The sequence below is a fragment of the Octopus bimaculoides genome, chromosome 16, assembly GCF_001194135.2.
Source record: "Octopus bimaculoides isolate UCB-OBI-ISO-001 chromosome 16, ASM119413v2, whole genome shotgun sequence".
Classification (NCBI taxonomy): Eukaryota; Metazoa; Mollusca; class Cephalopoda; order Octopoda; family Octopodidae; genus Octopus; species Octopus bimaculoides.
This window is the reverse complement of record NC_068996.1, coordinates 23,996,168-24,013,548: the sequence shown is the minus strand read 5'-3', so window position 1 is coordinate 24,013,548 and position 17,381 is coordinate 23,996,168. Positions and strand designations below refer to the sequence as shown.

The window sequence follows — 17,381 nt, the reverse complement described above, 5'->3', positions numbered from 1 at the left end:
TATATATATATCAATATCATTTAGTGCCTATCTTCCATAGCATGGGTTGGATGGTTTGACAGGAGCTGGCCAGGTAGAAGACTATATTGATCTCAAAATGCTGAACTTAATGAAGAGGACCAAAATATGTGACAACATTGCCGTACTTGAGAAGACATGCCCACCACTGAGATCCTGAAATCAAGTATTAGTGCTAATGCCACGTAAAAAGCACTGATGATGGTGCCACACAAAAAAAGCACCCAGTGCATTCTGTAAAGTGGCTGGCATTAGGAAGGGCATCCAACTGTAGAAGCCATGCCAAAACAGACTATGGAACCTGGTGCAACCCCTGGCCTTGCCAGTTCTTGTAAAGCCAGCCAACCCATGCCGGCATGGAAAACAGACATTAAATGATGATGATGATGATGATGATGATGATACACATGATGGGCTTCTTTCAATTTCTGTCTTCCAAATCCACTTATAAGGTATTTGTTGTCTCATAGATGTAATGGCAAGTGTCACTTGCCTAAGATGTCATGTCATGGGACTGAACCTGTAACCATGTGGTTGGGAAGCAGTCTTACCAGACAGCCATGCCTGGGTGTATTAAATTCTACTACCACTGACACTTCAATTTTCTTTCTATGTAATCCTTCTGTCCCGGCTTGAAAACTTCTGTAGTTTATCCCTTGCATTGGTCATTTTTTATGGTCTGTCTCTATTCATCGCACATTCATGTGGACATCCATCTTCCACCATTTCCATCCTGAATTTTGGAGTACCACTCGAGGCTGTTGCTGGATTATCACAAATTACCATTTGGATTACACTAGATGCTTTGTACCTTAATTTTATTGTTTGTTCATATGTGTGTGTGTGTGTGTGTGTGTGTGTGTGTGTAGGGTAGGGTAGGTGTATGTTAGACTGCACAACATTTTGAAAAAAATTCATTGCTTTTTTTTCATATAAGGCATCCATCTTTTCTAATTTTGGAAGAACTTCTCTATGATGCCAAGTATTGTTTATATTTATAAAAGCCAGATATATTTTGCAAAAATGTATTAAAAATTGGCATATTTTATTACACAAACATAGTCATTCTTGTATTCTCCAGTCATGAAAAAACAGTAAAACACATCAAATATGACTGAAATCACATCCACACACACTTTCACACGCGTGCATGCACACACACACACACACACGCACACACATGCGTGTGTGTGTAATAGTAAACAGCATTGCATTATGGGAAGAAATGCATCAACCCAGCCAACAAATTCCATCTGTTTCATATTAATTCAACGTCTGAAGATGTAGAATAAGCATAAAAAACAAGTTCGGTTCGGCAAGTGCACTGTTTAAGGAAGCAGTTTTTTTTTTCTTCTTCTTTTTGGATTGTCGAACATAATCACTTTTGTTTCATTCTCTTATTAGGCACCAACAATTGTCTGCTTTCATATTTGTATTCAGCGGTCTCTGATATTTTTACTAACAGCCCCTAAATTGGCAGGGAAATAGTCTAAATGACTGTGACAGAAATACACTTTAATGCTCATATTACATTCTAACTTCTGGAAGGAAAGAACTAATTCACTAAGTCTTCATAGTTTTCAGATTTGTTGTTGCCCCAGAAGTTATTCATAACTTCTATGGATGCTACCCAAGCATTTTTCTCCCACAGATTTAAAAGTAAATTTGCAAATAGTTCGTTTTTCATTAATGTTCTTATCTTAGGTCTATCTCAAAGATATACTTGTTTCAGGTTTTTTTGGTTTTTTTACTTAACCCTTCTGATACCAACTGGTCTGTGACCACCCTTAGTTCTATGATACAAATTGCATGTTTTAAAATGATCTAAATGAAAACCTGACATCAAAATTTTGTCAATTCATGTTCCAGACACCAGCTGTAAAGGCAGCTGTTTTACTAAATTCTTATTTTCAAAATTAATTGAAACAACCGTAGTGTGTTTCAACAGAAATATGATAACTAAAGAATTAAAGTGATCTAAATTAAAATTTCCCATCAATATTTCATGTTAATTTATGTTCTAATTATGACAAAGTTACTTTACTAAATTCATCATTATTTTGCAAATTTAATTGAAACAAAAGTAATGTATTTTTTTACAAGAAATAAGGTAACAAAAGGTTTAAAACCAGGTTATTTTCCACACTTGGTATTTGAAAGAGTTACTCCATGTAAAGGATTAATTGTTTCATCAAGCATAATTTGATATGAACTTCTAAGAAAAAGATATTTTCTGGTTTTACTAAGAGTAAGTAGGTGATGAGTATTAATGATATCGTTTCTTCCAACATCAAAATTTGTTCTTTCTGGTCAATCCTTTCTCACCTTGTGATTTCTTTTATTTTGTCTGTCCAATGAACTAACACACAAAAAGGAAATTTTATGATGCAACCGCTTTGTTTGCCAAGCAGTGTGCAAATCTCTTTAAAATCTCCAAACATTCAATTGTGTTAAAAGTATTTGAGCTCTGTACCAAATCCATGGTTTTATAACTTGATGAATGGAGTGGACAGTCTGTACATTAACCATTAAAACATTTTTTAACCCTTCTGTTACTAAATTTCTGCAACATTCTCATTCATCAATGGCATCTAACTTATTGATTTCAAATTTTGGCACAAGGCCAGCATTTTCGGGGAAGGAGGTGAGTCAGTTACATTGATCCCAGTGCTCAACTGGTACTCTTCTTATTGACCCCAAAAGGATGAAAGGCAAAGTCAACTTTGACAGAATTTGAACTCTGAACGTAAAGACAGATGAAATGCCACCAAGTATTTTGCCCGACCTACTAATGATTCTGCCAGCTATCTTATTTAAATACAAAAGCAGTCAACTTCATCACAATGAGGAATAGGTCTTATGGCTGAGGGGGAAGTTTGGGCAATCTATTTTTGACATTTAGTCTTGGAGATATTTCCAGAAATACCAATGATACTGACATAATCATCAAGATAGTTCATCAATTCCCTCCCTCTCATTGGCATATCAAAGCCCATTCTCTTCCTTTTCCTTTTGATCCATTGCTTCAAACTTTGCACAAGTTCAACAAAATGCAGGGCCCAATTTTTGTTCCAATTATTTAATTGCATTTCAAAATACACGAGATATTCTCTTCTAACAAACCTATTACTGCAAATATAATAAAAGATATCTGGATTGTGCTTGCTGGTTAGTATATCAGCCATAGTGGATTACAAGTTTAAGTTAGTAATGACAGACAACCTAAAAATTCAGTATAAAGCTTAATTGTCTTTGAACTTGAGTACAACTAACTGATGTTGAAATAAAATATGGAAGTGCATACCTACAGTCATCAATGTTAATATTATATACAAATTAGCTTGGGAAAAACTTCTCTTACTCACATAACTTTTCGATGTTTACAGGTTATTCTTCATAAGAAAGAATTTATCTGCTTAACAACTTTCCTCAGTTAATAATAGTTGTCACTTGATACTTGCTGTATCTTAACCCTTTCCATATCAACCCAACTGAGAGTGTCCCAGTTCAATGATTCAAACATCCTGTTTTAAAGTAATCTAAATTAAAACCTTCCATCAAAATATCATGTTAAATTATGTCCCAAACACCTACTGATGTTAAAAAAAAAACCCTATTCATTTTAATAAATTTTTATTCTTTAAATTAATTGAGACAAAGGCAATGTATATTTTAACAGAAATGGGGTAACTGAAGGGTTAAAGTAAGTCTTAGAATCTTCTATCAAAATTTTGTGTTAATTTATATCCAAAAAACAGTTTTTATAAAGTTACTTAACTAAAGTCTTTATTATTTTTATTATTTACAAAATTAATTGAAACTAGGAGTGTATTTCAACAGAAATGTGGTAGCAAGAAGATTAAGAACCTACTCCATTCTCTGTTTTAGGGAGTTAACTTGGAAAAAGTGTTCTTGCATTATACTGTACTTTATGCTGTATGGTTGTATCTAAGTATCTTGCTTCATAATTATTCTATTAGTCTATGACCGATATCCAAAATACAGTGGAGAAAGCTAGCCACTGGATTTGGTTAAAAAGAGACGATGAGCGATAGCTAGAGAAATATTGAGCTTTGTTTTTAGTAACCAGTTGACCTAACAAGCGGGGCCTCATATCAGTGAGGGAGGCCGGTGCGCATTGATGCCGTCGAGAGGTAGGCCCCAAAACGGCGCGCATTCTCTCCTGATTACCCCATACACTTGCTGGCTTCTGGTATGTGGAGTTCACGACTGGTAGCGCTTGCATATGCGAGTTGTTTGCAAGACAACTTACATGTCTTTTTCTCAGATTCTCTCATAACAAATACGGCAATTGGGTGGTTTCATTGTGCAGGATATATAAGAAATTTATTTGATTTTTATTATTAATAAAAAATGTATTGTAGGTAGACACCACTTCAACTTCAAACTAATGAAATTGTTTAAAACTAAGAATTAATGCCACTGCTAATTTTCCTAAAATGAACAAAAAAGTAGAATTTTGCATTGATGACCTTGAGTGCTTAGCATGGGATCTGGCAGACCAAGATAATTAAATGCTTGTTTGTTTGCTCTACTTTTTTTTTTTTTTTTAACTAATTAGCATTGTTTGAACAAATATGTATTGAAGGGGCATTGTTTTTGCATCTGGGTGCCTTTCCTGTCACTAACTCTTTCCTGTTTTTCAAGTAATAAGATTTTTTTTTTATTGTTTTTGTCTTTTAAAATGCCAAGCTATGGTACTTTTTGTTAGCAGAGAATGATGACGAACATCATCATATATTACTTTAATCACAGAATGTAATCGTTCAGACAGATACACATGTTCATTGCAACTGTCAAATCACTGACAAAGAAATAGTCGAACAGTTTAAATGAATGTTACACAAGAATGCTACGAATTGCTCTAAATGTGAAATGGCAGCAACATATCTCAAATGAATGCTTTTATGGAGACCTGCTGAAAGTTAGCTAGAAGATCAAGCAAAGATGACTGAAACTATCTGGTCACTGCATACACCACCCTGAACTGGAAGCATCCAAACTAGTCTTGTGGAAACTACTTTATGATGATGTAAAAAGAGAAAAACATTGTCACACTTACATCAACAACTTCATTGCAGACACTAGCCTGGAATGTATCCAGGACCTTGAAGTAGTGATGATGGCCCAAGAAATGTGGTGGGTGGACTTATAATGCATATGTGTGTGCATGCATGTGCATGCATGCACACACACACACACATGTACTAATTTTACTCACAAGGTTTTGGTGAATCCGAAGCTTCAGTAGAAGACACTCGTCCAAGATGCAGTAATATCGATCTTGGGATTATGTGGTAACAAAGTGAACTCTGTATCCACATAGTCATACCTACGCATACTCATATGAACATAGGTATATGGCTGGATGCATTCCAGATGCCAGCTTTTAAGTCATGTATTGGGTACATTTTATTTTAACACAGGCACTAGAGAAATAATCAAGTCTCACTACCCTGCAACTCCCTCCCCCTCCATATGTCATGCTGTCTACCTTTTCACTCAAGAGAGACACATACCAAGGTAATAAATCCTGAATATCCTTCATCCTGGTCTCTTACTACGTTTTCAGTGCATAAAACTCTACTGCTGATTAGGTCGTCTAAGGAACAAAAGTGACAGATAACTTGAAAGGGAGCTTCTGAGTATTTGCTGGATTTAATTTTGTTTGTACTCTTACTATGGTGGATATGCAATGGCCCAGTGGTTAGGGCAGCGAACTCGCAATCATAGGATCGCGGTTTCGAATCCCAGACCGGGCGTTGTGAGTGTTTATTGAGCGAAAACACCTAAAGCTCCACGAGGCTCCGGCAGGGGATGGTGGCGAACCCTGCTGTACTCTTCCACCACAACTTTCTCTCACTCTTACTTCCTGTTTCTGTTGTGCCTGTAATTCAAAGGGTCAGCCTTGTCACACTGTGTCATGCTGAATATCCCTGAGAACTACGTTAAGGGTACACGTGTCTGTGGAGTGCTCAGCCACTTGCACGTTAATTTCACGAGCAGGCTGTTCCGTTGATCGGATCAACTGGAACCCTCGACGTCGTAAGCGACGGAGTGCCAACAACTCTTACTATGATGACAGCTATTACATAGGTAATCTGGTACAGCTATTACATAGGAAATCTCCCTTCAATTTCTGCCTTCTTGTGATTCTCACAACACCTTTTGTGACTCCATAGTTTAAGCTGAGTATACTGTATGGAATTTTCTACTGACTTCTTTTCAGCATATTGAGTACAGCTATTTCTTTGATGATAGCTTTCTTTCTTGCATACTAAAACTTTAGCCTTTGTTATGTTTACTTTGAAACCCCTAAATTCTGAGTTTTGTTTCCAGGTTTGGAATTTGTTCTCTGCCAAATTTTCTATAAATTCTGCTATAAGAATTAGATCATACAGGGCTTTCCACAGACAGCCTGTCTTAAACTATTCTGTTATATGGTCTCTAAGACAATAATAAACTGGAGAGTACTTAGAACTTAGTTCTGATGAATCCTTACATATATGCTAAATCCATTGCCAAACTCATTGTTGACTGTCTTAACTGACTCACACTGTTGTATGTGGCTTGTAAGGGCTGTCACAAGCCATCCATCTATATTTAGTTTCCTTACAGACTGCCATTTTACTGATTGACAGGCCATCATAGTTCATTGAGTGCTAAATATAGTTCAGCGTTGTTCCCAGTTATGTTCTTCCCAAAATACATCACATCTTGTTTAACTTTTTCTGCAAAATTCTTGACTTTATACAACAATTTGATGACTCTGTAATTGCACCCACCCCCATCTCTCTTTCTCTTCCTTTGCTCATGTAGCAGTTGACAATAATACTGCTTGCTATACCAGCCATTGGGTGTGTCAACCTCCTACGTTACCTCATTTACCATGCAAAGTGATTACCATGTGCCTTATTTTGCCAGATAATTTTTAAGTATCTCAGCAACTGTTCCTCATGATGATGCAGCTGTCTTCTCTGTCTTTATCATTAATTGTGCTTGCAACCATACACCTGTCAACTTGAATGGCTATTCCATCTGTTGAGTCTATTTGGAGTGGACCCTCTTTCTCCCATGCATTCGTTCTTCTCTCATTCAACAACCTCTTGTAATAGCTATTCCACTTCTCTTAATTTTCTGTGTCAGTAAAGCCAAATGTGCTGTCACCATTCCCTACACACTTTTCCCCAATGACATCTTGATTGTCTCCAGTACACTTGCATTTCTGAACCCCTCACACCTCTGATCTTCATGTCACAGAACATTGGTAAATCTCTTACTTTTTGCTTCCCTCTTTGCTAAGTACACTTGACATCCAGCTTCTTCTCTCCTACTTAGTTCCCTACAGCTCAAAACTGTTTCTTAGCTTTCAAGGCCACGATACTATTTTACCCACATGTCGCCTTTGATCTGATTGGAATTTTGCCCCAGCCTGTCTATAGTGCTCACTGCTTGTCTTGTAAGAACCGCCCAAGTAAGACTTTTTATACTCTGTTCTATTTCTGACTACGATGCTTTTTCCATCTACTGCTGATTATGTCACACGTAATAGAAGCCATCAACCATTTTTAGGGAAGTGAACTTTTGTGTGTGTGTGTGTGTGTGTGTGTGCGTATATTAGAAAAATGAGGTAGTGAGTTCAGTTCCTGGATTGGGCTGTGTTGTGTTCTTGAGCAAGTCACTTTATTTCATGTTGCTCCAGTTCACTCAGCTGTAGAAATGAGTTGCAATGTCACTGGTACCAAGTTGTATCAGCTTTGCCTTTCGAGGCATGGAGATCGGGAGGCTGGTATGTATACCAGCCTCCTTCTCCATGAACAATCTTGCTTGGATTTGTGCTTTGAAGAGTAACTTTATATATATATATATATATATATATATATATATATTTAAATCAGAAACAAAATTTCCCCCCAAAATAGCAGAGAAAAAGTTATGCAGGTGGCGTACATATTAGATAATAGTGATTAATATATATGGCATTTAATCAACATATATCGTTTAATGGGGCACAGGTGTAGATACGTGGTCCAGAACCTTGTTTCGTAACCATGTGGATCTCAATACCATCATTAAAAATATTTAGTTTAAATATATAACTCTAGCACTTTTGAAAATAAGATATTTTGATGTGTTTTGTTTTCTGGAGCCCCATGAAAGTGATATATACTCATACAGAAAGAATTAGATATTTGGACAAGAATAAATATCTTCTTACAAAATGGAGGTATTAACCCTATTGATACAAATCTGCCTGAGATTGCGTCTTGTTCTATGATACAAACTTTTTAAAGTAATCTAAATAAAAAAAACTTTTATAAAAAAATTTTCTGTTAATTTGTTCTAAACGTCAACTTAATAAATGACTAGGTACTTTCATTAAATTCTTCAAAATTTTCAAATCATTTAAAACAAAGGCATTGTATTTCAACACGAAAGGGTTAATAGTGGTCAGCGGAGTACTGGCCAGACACTATAAGGCATTTGATATTATTTGTTGCTATTTGATGGTGGATCTACCAAATATTGTAATTAAATCTGTAACTTTAATGTGATCAGAGCATGATAACTGCTCAGATGCATTGAATGCTAATAGGACAGAGAATGATTAGCAACAAATTCCAAATTCACAGATACTCTTCAGCAAATTTATTATAGGCCTCTTCATCACATTTGGTTTTATCCTCATTGTGGTGAGGAGGATGTGTGAAGGCTTATGGTCTTGTGATGAGGGCACTGTACTTGTAATTGCAAGATCATGATTTTGATTCTTGCACTGGACGGTGCATTGTGTTCTTGAGCAAAACACTTAATTTCACATTGTTCCAGTCCACTCAGCTGTAAATGAGTAACCTTGCAATGGACTGGCTTCCTGTTAGGTGGACATGTTGTGACCTCAGTCAATTATATGCCATAGAAACCAGGTGACCAGCTCTATGAGTCCTTTGATTTGAGACAGCAATATAAAAGGAAAAAAATCCAGAGAGGATGTGAAGATTTGTGAAGAACTGTATTTTGTAGTTGGATACCTATGGAAGAGTCCGTTGCAAGAAACTCACTGCAAAATCGTTTTCTGAGAGAAAACTTACTCATCTTTCATGCAAGTTACTGAGTACATGTATTATCTATTGGGTGTATTAACCCTTTAGCATTCAAATTGCTCTGTCAAATGTAATGATCATTTACCATTGTTTTAAATCAATCCTGCATTATCTCACAACTTCGAGATTTCAAAGATGCGATAGTTTATTTTTTAGAATAACATTGCATCCCTTGCTTTTTTTTTTTTTTTTTTTTTTTTTTTTTTTTTTTTGCTCTTGTCTTTGAAAAGACCTACCCACTGACAAGCTAAATACTTTCACTTCTATGGGTCCTGAAAATGAAGAATTGCTGACATCTTTTTTTTTTTTTATGAAGTTATTACAAACATCTAAAACAATATATAAATATTTATTTGAAAGTTTTGGGAAAAGGAAACAAGAAAAATATATATAAAAAAATAAGCAAATGCATTTGTGTGTTGTGTGTATTTGTCAGTTGTTGGGTAACTATTTAGAGAAATATTCAGTACAAATGTAGAGTGCAGTAGTTTGCTTAGGTTAGTTCAAATGAACACAGAAACTTCAGAGTAACCGTCCTCTGGACCAATGAAATATATGTTACTTCTCAAAAACCGAATGCAGAATACAATGATGATACTCTGCAATGTCACCTAGTAACATATTTCATTACTGCCCACAAGAGACTACACACAGAGGGGACAGACAAATGGATTAAGTCGATTATATCGATCCCAGTGCGTAACTAGTACTTATTTAATCAACCCCAAATGGATGAAAGGCAAGGCGACCTCGGCGGAATTTGAACTCAGAACATAACAGCAGATGAAATACCGCTAAGCATTTCGCCCGGCGTGCTAACGTTTCTGCCAGCTCGTCACCTTAAATGTTGCCAAGTAACTTGCCAGACAAGATCCCTCAACTGAGATCGGTGGGTAGTTTTGAGGGAAGTAGCTTTATGCCAAGTAATGATAGGTTAGCATATGATAGAGGGAGAGAAAGAAACAGGTTTCTTGCAGTAGAGGAGACACATGACCACCTCTGTTGGAAAAAGAGGGATAGAGAGAGAATGTGAAGATTTGTCAGAGCATACCTTCAAATTACAGGAAGAGTTATATAAGTGAGGTGGTATAAAGGATTGAATAGGGCGAGTGGGCAGGTAAGTTAAGAAGATTGCAAAGGAAACTGGGAGGTAAAGGGGAGGAGAATGCAGTGAATAGAGAACATGGACGGAACGAAGATGAGATTCGGGGAAGAGTGACATAAACATAACCAACATGCTTTTAGGGCCTTCTTTTTTACTTAGAGGGACAGGTCTTCTTAAGCACAGCAAATTGCCAAACATCTCACTCCTTTGTCCATCTCCTCTCTAGCACACTATATCTGATGCCTCTTGTACCCAATTTTTCTCTCAATGCTTTTACACTTTGCTGTACATGCACACTGACATTACACATCCAACAGAGCATGCTTACTTTATTTTTTTTCAAGCCTTTACATGTCCTCTGCATTTACAACCTATGTTTCACTACTATGCAGCATTGATGTTCGCATACAAGTGTCATACAATCTGCCTTTCACTCTGAGGGAGAAGCCCTTTGTTACCAACTCTCAACTTTCTCCTACCAGTTCTTACTCTAGCAACTATGCTTTCAGAGCATCCTCCACCTTTGCTAATTTGGTCATCTAGGTAACAGAAACTATCTCCTGGGCATTTGAAATTATTTACTGTGTATCCTTTCTGTTTATTGTTCCTGTACATCTGTCACATACAAAGACTACTTTCTCTATTAACCTTTGCATATCTTCTGTATCCATAAGCTTGCACTGGGTATACCATATGGAATTTCTACCTACACATTTTCTACATATTGAGTAAAGCCATTTATTTGAAGGGATTAGTAATTTGCTTTTCTGCTTACTAGGACTTTGGTCTTTACTAAATTTCTTTTCTAATTCTATTATAGGTTCAGCTATAAAAACGGGGTCAACAGCATAGAGGAGCTCTGGGGGGCACCTAGTCTTAAACTCCTCTGTTATGGCATAGAAGACTATGATATGTATGAGGGGGCTAAGAACCAAACCCTGGTGGACTCCTATCTGAGACACTAAATTCATTGCTATACTCATTGCTAACTTTCACCTTATTGACACCACCCCTGTATATAAATTGGATGGCTCTCACCAGTCATTCATCTATCTATAAATTCAGCAATGACCATGAGATGAGAGAACAAGGGACCTTGTCAAAAGCTTTCTCCATGTCGACAAATGCCAAGTACAGCAGTTTATTTTTGGCAGTTACTAAGAGGGTACCAGTATTATTACTTCTCCTTGGCACAAAACTTAACTGCATTTCATCTAGATTAACTCACTTCCTAATTAGTTGTGCAATGATACTTTTCATACGTTTCTTGACCTGGTCCAGCAGTTGACATCTCTGTAGTTACTTTTTTCTAAGGCATCTCTCTTACATTGGTAGCACTTGACTATAATGCTGCTACACCAGTTGTTGGGTATGATACTTTCCCAGGCAACTTGATTACCTACATGAGTGATTAGTCTGTATCCCACTCTGCCTGATATTTTCAACATCTCACTGATAATTCCTGGTGGACTATGGTCTTTCCCTGTTTTCATATCCTTAATTACTCTTGCTATCACACTACTGTCAACTTGAACAGCTGGGATTGAGCCCTCCATTGGGTCTGCATTGAGAAGATTCATACCATCATCCGTCCCAATGCATTTCTATCCTATAACATCACAATTTTCTCTGACATTCTGCCTTGCTATAGGGAACACATCATGACCCTGGTCCTCACATCACAGAGCATTGGCAAACTGCTTCCTTTCTGCCTCTCTCCTAGCTAAATCTACTTTGTCACCTAGCTTCTCTTGTAGCTTCCTGGTACACTTCTCTGCTACCAACATTACTTAAAAAAACATTATGTCTAGTAAGTTTAATTCATATATATATATGTGTATGAGCACACATGCATACAACACATGCAAGCACAAAAATGTCTTTAAAATTATATACATATATATATGAGGGTGTTTGTGTATAATTATATATATTTATATTTATATATATATTCCAGTTATCTTTTACTTATTTCAGTCATTGAACTGTGAGCATGCTGGGGCACTGCCTTCAAGGGGTTAGTCAAACAAACTGCCCCCTAATATTTTCAGTTTGGTACCTATTCTGTTGGACTTTTGGCCAAAGCTGGAGACACGTATCAACCAACACCAGTTGTCAAATGGGTGTGAGGGGAAAACACACACACACACACACACACAGGGCTTCTACATTGTTTCCATCTGCTAAATTCATCTATAAGGCATTGATCCACCAAGGCTCTAGTAAAATTCACCCAAGGTACCATGCTGTGGAATTTGACCCAAAATCACATGGTTACATAGTGAGCTTCTTAACTACATAATACATGTGTGTGTGTGTGCTTCAAAGTCACTGACAACATTCTTATATAAGAATAATAAAATAGTTTTTTTTATTATAACTGAACATAAAAACAAACTTTATATATATAAATTTTCAGGATTCCCAAAAATCAGGTATATTTAAATAGTAGATGAAAAGGTTTTTTTTTTTTGTATAATGTAACACTTTTTTTTTTCATCAATAAAGAACATATCTGAAAAAGCTGTAGTGAACAGCAGCCCACCTGTTATTATTGATATATATGTATGGGTGTGTGTGTATATATATATATAAGTTATATCAAATACTGAACAGAAGTCAGATCACAGCTATCAGACAAATTCATCAGGAAGTTCTCTTCACCTCTTTCTGTTTTGATTTAGATGATCAGCTAGTTTTTCTTTAGTCCACATGACTGTGGTGAAACAGATAGAATAGTGAACAAGAGTGAAAGAACTATGGATAAGGGGTTCTCTGTCTTTAACCAATAGTTTCGTCAATTTCATCATGTACCACATGGAAAGAAAGATACGGTAAAGATTGGCAGGATTAGCAATTAGAGCTATTGCTCGAGGGATTGTGTGTACTCTAAGCATATAACTATATAGTCCAGAGAACTGAGCCAGAAGAATGTAGGAGTGTGTACTTGTTTTGGGAAGTTGAGATAATCCAGTATACATGGAGTTCCCTTATTCACTGCCATTATCTCTCTTTCTTAGCTGTCCTATTGGTTTTTTTATTTATTATTTTTCTTGTTTTTTTGTATTTATGTTGTTTCATTTCCTCTCCTTCTTTTACTGGATTCTCAAAATCCTTCACAGCTTGTAATTTGCTCTTGTAAAATTTCATCATTTGTTGCCCCTTGTGGCAAAAATGTAGAAATTATTATTATTATTATTATTATTGTTGTTATTATCAAAGACAGTGAGCTGCTAGAATGGTTAGCATGCCAGACAAAATGCTTAGGACCATTTTGTCTGTCTTTATTGTTCTGTGTTCAAATTCTGCTAAGCTTGATTTTGCCTTTTGTTCTTTTGGGGTTGATAAAAAGTACCACTTGAGCGTTGGTGTTGATGCGATCAACTTGATCCATCCCCAAAATTTCAGGCATTGTGCTTATAGAGGAAATAATTATTGTTATTGCTTTCACTTTTCTTTAACTTGTTTCAATCAATAAACTGTGGCCATGCAGGAACATCACCTTGAATTTTAGTTGGATGAATCAACCAAAGTACTTGTTTTTTTTTAAGCCTTGCTACTTATTCTATCAGTCTCTTTTGCTGAACCGTTAAGTTATAGGGACATAAATTCACCAACACCATTACTCAAATGGTGGAGTGGAGACAAACAGAAAATTATCATTCATCATCATCATCATCATTATTCATAATCATCAGGACATTGAATAAAATGTTCCGTCTCTTTGCAATCTGAGTTGAGTTCCCATCAATGTCAATTTTACCTTCCATCCTTTGAGGGTTGATAAAATAAAAGTGTTGGTCAAATACTGGTGTTGATGTAATCAACTCATCCCTCCCCTCAAAACTGCTAGCCTTGTGCCAAAATTTTAAACCATCATTATTGCTGTCATTGTTGTTTTGTTATTATTCTATTATTAATTTATTTATATACAGTTAATTAGTTAAATATTTTAGCACGCATATATCATATTACATTTTCTTTTACAGGCAATCCTCTACTTAGAAAAGGTTACATTCCTGGAGATGCTTTGTAAGTCAGAATCTTAGCTTATTCAATTTTTATTGTTTTAATATTTAATTTGCATAATGGAATTTTTATGTGTGTCTAAAACTGAGTTTCAAATCTTATGGAAGCAACTGCTGGTGAGAAAATATCATTCTCAAGTAGTGAAGGGTAATCAGATTTACAAACATGCTAATGAACCTTTAACAAATGATGAATATTTAACAGTTAAAAACTTACAGGAATATCACAGGAATAACAATATCTTTAGTACATCTTTTGTAAACATCTTACATATATGCACAGGCATGGCTGTGTAGGTAAGAAGCTAATTTTGAAACTATGTTTCAAGTTCAGTCCCACTACGCATTACCATAGACATGTATCATCTGCTGTAGCCCCTGGGCCAACCAATACTTTGTGAGTGAATTGGGTATATGGGAACTGTGTAGGTCCCCAGTGTGTGTGTGATTTCATGCTTGTTTGTCCTTGTACCATCACTTCACAAATGTTGATTTGTTTATATTTTCCTAACTAAGCATTTTGGTAAAAGATACTAATAAAATAGTACCAGGCTTAAAACAAACATGACTATATGCACTTCCTCTCTTCACTGTAAACAGTAGTTCAGTAATTCTATATCTAATAGTGGCGAACTGGCAGAATCGTTATCCTGCCGAGCGAAGTGCTTAGCGGTATTTCATCTGCCATTCAAATTCCGCCGTTCAAATTCCGCCATTCAAATTCCGCCGAGGTCGACTTTGCCTTTCATCCTTTCGGGGTCAATTAAATAGGTACCAGTTACGCACTGGGATTGATGTAATCAACTTAATCCGTTTATCTGTCCTTGTTTGTCCCCTCTGTGTTTAGCCCCCTGTGGGCAATAAAGAAATAAATATTTAAGTTTTTAACCCTTTTGTGACCATATTTCTGTTAAAATACAGTGCCTTTGTTCCAGTTAATTTTTAAAATAATGAAAAATTTAGTAAAATAACTTTATCATTCTTGAAGCAGGTGTTTGGTACATAACAATATCAACACTGCTTTGTACTAAATGTGTGAAAGCAAAAATTTTGTTGATACTTAAAAATATCAAGGTAGTTGTATAAAAATTAGCTCTAAATTTCAAAATACTGGGGTTGTGTTTGACTAATGATCTGAGTCCCATCTTTGTTGAAACTGAAGCAATCTGATAACAGAAGAGCCATATTAAACATCACACAAAAAATTGTTAAAATTCACTTTTTACTTATTTCTTAAGGTGTTAAAATTCACTTTTTACTTATTTCTTAAGGTGTTAAAATTTTCATTGCTTGATTGCAACCACAACTCTTTCCATGTCAAATCTAAAGGGTTTTAAATAATAGTCTTTATAATTGCCTGTTTTTTTCTCTCTCTCTCAGAGAATACCAGAGATATTCTTCTCTTTGTAAAGATCTGATTGAAGCCTTCATAACTACTAGATAGTATGTATATAATAATAATGATGATGATGATGCACTAGGCCTGAAATTTTGAGGAAGGGGTTAAATTGATTTAGTCAGTCCCAATATCCAACTAGTGCTTATTTATTGATCCAGGAAAGACAAAGACAAAGTCAATCACAGTGGAATTTGAACTTGGATTGTAAAGACTTGGAAGAAATGCCACCCAGCATTTTGTCCTGTGTGCTAAGTTGCTAGTTTGCCAACTTACTACTATTATTACTACTAATGATACAAAGCCTGAAATTTTGGAGGAGGGGATAAGTTGATAATATCAACCAAGGTGTGTAACTGGTGCTTATTTTACTGATCCCAAAAGGATGAAAGGCAAAGTCGACCTCAGCAGAATTTGAACTCAGAATGTCAAGGCAGACAAACTGCCACTAAGCATTTTTCCTGGCATGCTAATAATTCTGCCAGCTTGCCACCTTAATAATAATAATAATAATAATAATAATAATAATAATAATAATAATGGTTTCAAATTTTGCCACAAGGGCAGAAATTTTTGTGGGAGATGAGTTGATTACATCGATCTTGGTATTCAACTGGTACTTTATTTTATTGAGCCCCCCCCCCTTCCCCGGATGAAAAGCAAAGTTGACCTTGGTGGAATTTGAACTCTCTGAATGTAAAGATGGACGAAATGCCGCCGAGCATTTTACCCAGTATTGCTAACAATTCTGCCAGCTTACCACCTTAATAATAATAATAATGATAATAATAATAATAATAATAATAATAATATTAATAATAATAATAGCAGCAGCAACAGCAGCACTTTTGTGACATCAGTAAGTCGAACATCAATATGAATTAAATATAAATTAGATGTTCAGTATTCTGCATTTGTGCCTTTGATTTCATAACAGTGGTTCTGAGTGTAGTAAATTTTTGTGTAGGAAACTTCTCCAACTGAATATTGATTGAGATCATTATGATAATGGATTGGCAGGATTAGCAGTGCAGCAAACAAAATGCCTTACAGTATTTAGTTATGATCTGAGGTCATCTTCATCATAGGTCCTTCCAGAATCGATAAAATAAGTACTGGTTTGATGGTTTGAAAGTATTGTGGTTGATTTTAATATCATTCTAAAACTTAACAACTTCCCTCATCAAAACCTCAAAGCCACATGAAAATGCATGATTAATTCAAAACAATATAAATAAATAGGCATTACTTTTGACAAGATAATGTGAATGATAAAGGTTGCAACACTCTGTATATAGTATTGCTCACGCATTTTTTTTTTCACTGGAATTGGTGGGGAGAAAATAAAAGATGAATGGCAAATGCTGAACAGATCGAAAAACAAAAAAAATCTTTGTTCATGAAACAATACATTGCACTGTGAAAAGCTAAGTTTGACCTTATATTATCTAGACTAACATCTTAAACTTATCCAGCAGAATGCACACACTTGCAAGTAGTTAACATTATCAATGACTACATGTTTCATTTTTATCCAAGTGTTATTGTTCTTCAACCCTAGGTCTACACACTAATCCATAAGGTTTCTGATCAAAGGCTTCAGACTGTTTTCAGACAAGTTTGTCTTGAACATAGACAGTACCTTCTTGGACTGGTGGGGGTTGTGATGATGATTGCGGTTTAAAATTAGTAAGGAATATGATCTGAGGGGG

At 35.7% G+C, this 17,381-nt stretch overlaps 1 protein-coding gene across 3 annotated transcripts in view; it reads left to right on the top strand.

The window, feature by feature from the left end:
- Nucleotides 1-17,381, top strand: part of LOC106875828 (protein sprouty homolog 3) — a 174,147-nt gene that overhangs the window by 91,774 nt on the left and 64,992 nt on the right. For all 3 annotated transcript variants that reach the window (XM_052973586.1, XM_052973587.1, XM_052973588.1), the window contains exon 3: nt 14,235-14,277. The gene's annotated coding sequence lies outside the window, so the exon portion shown is untranslated. The remainder of the gene's footprint in view (nt 1-14,234; nt 14,278-17,381) is intronic.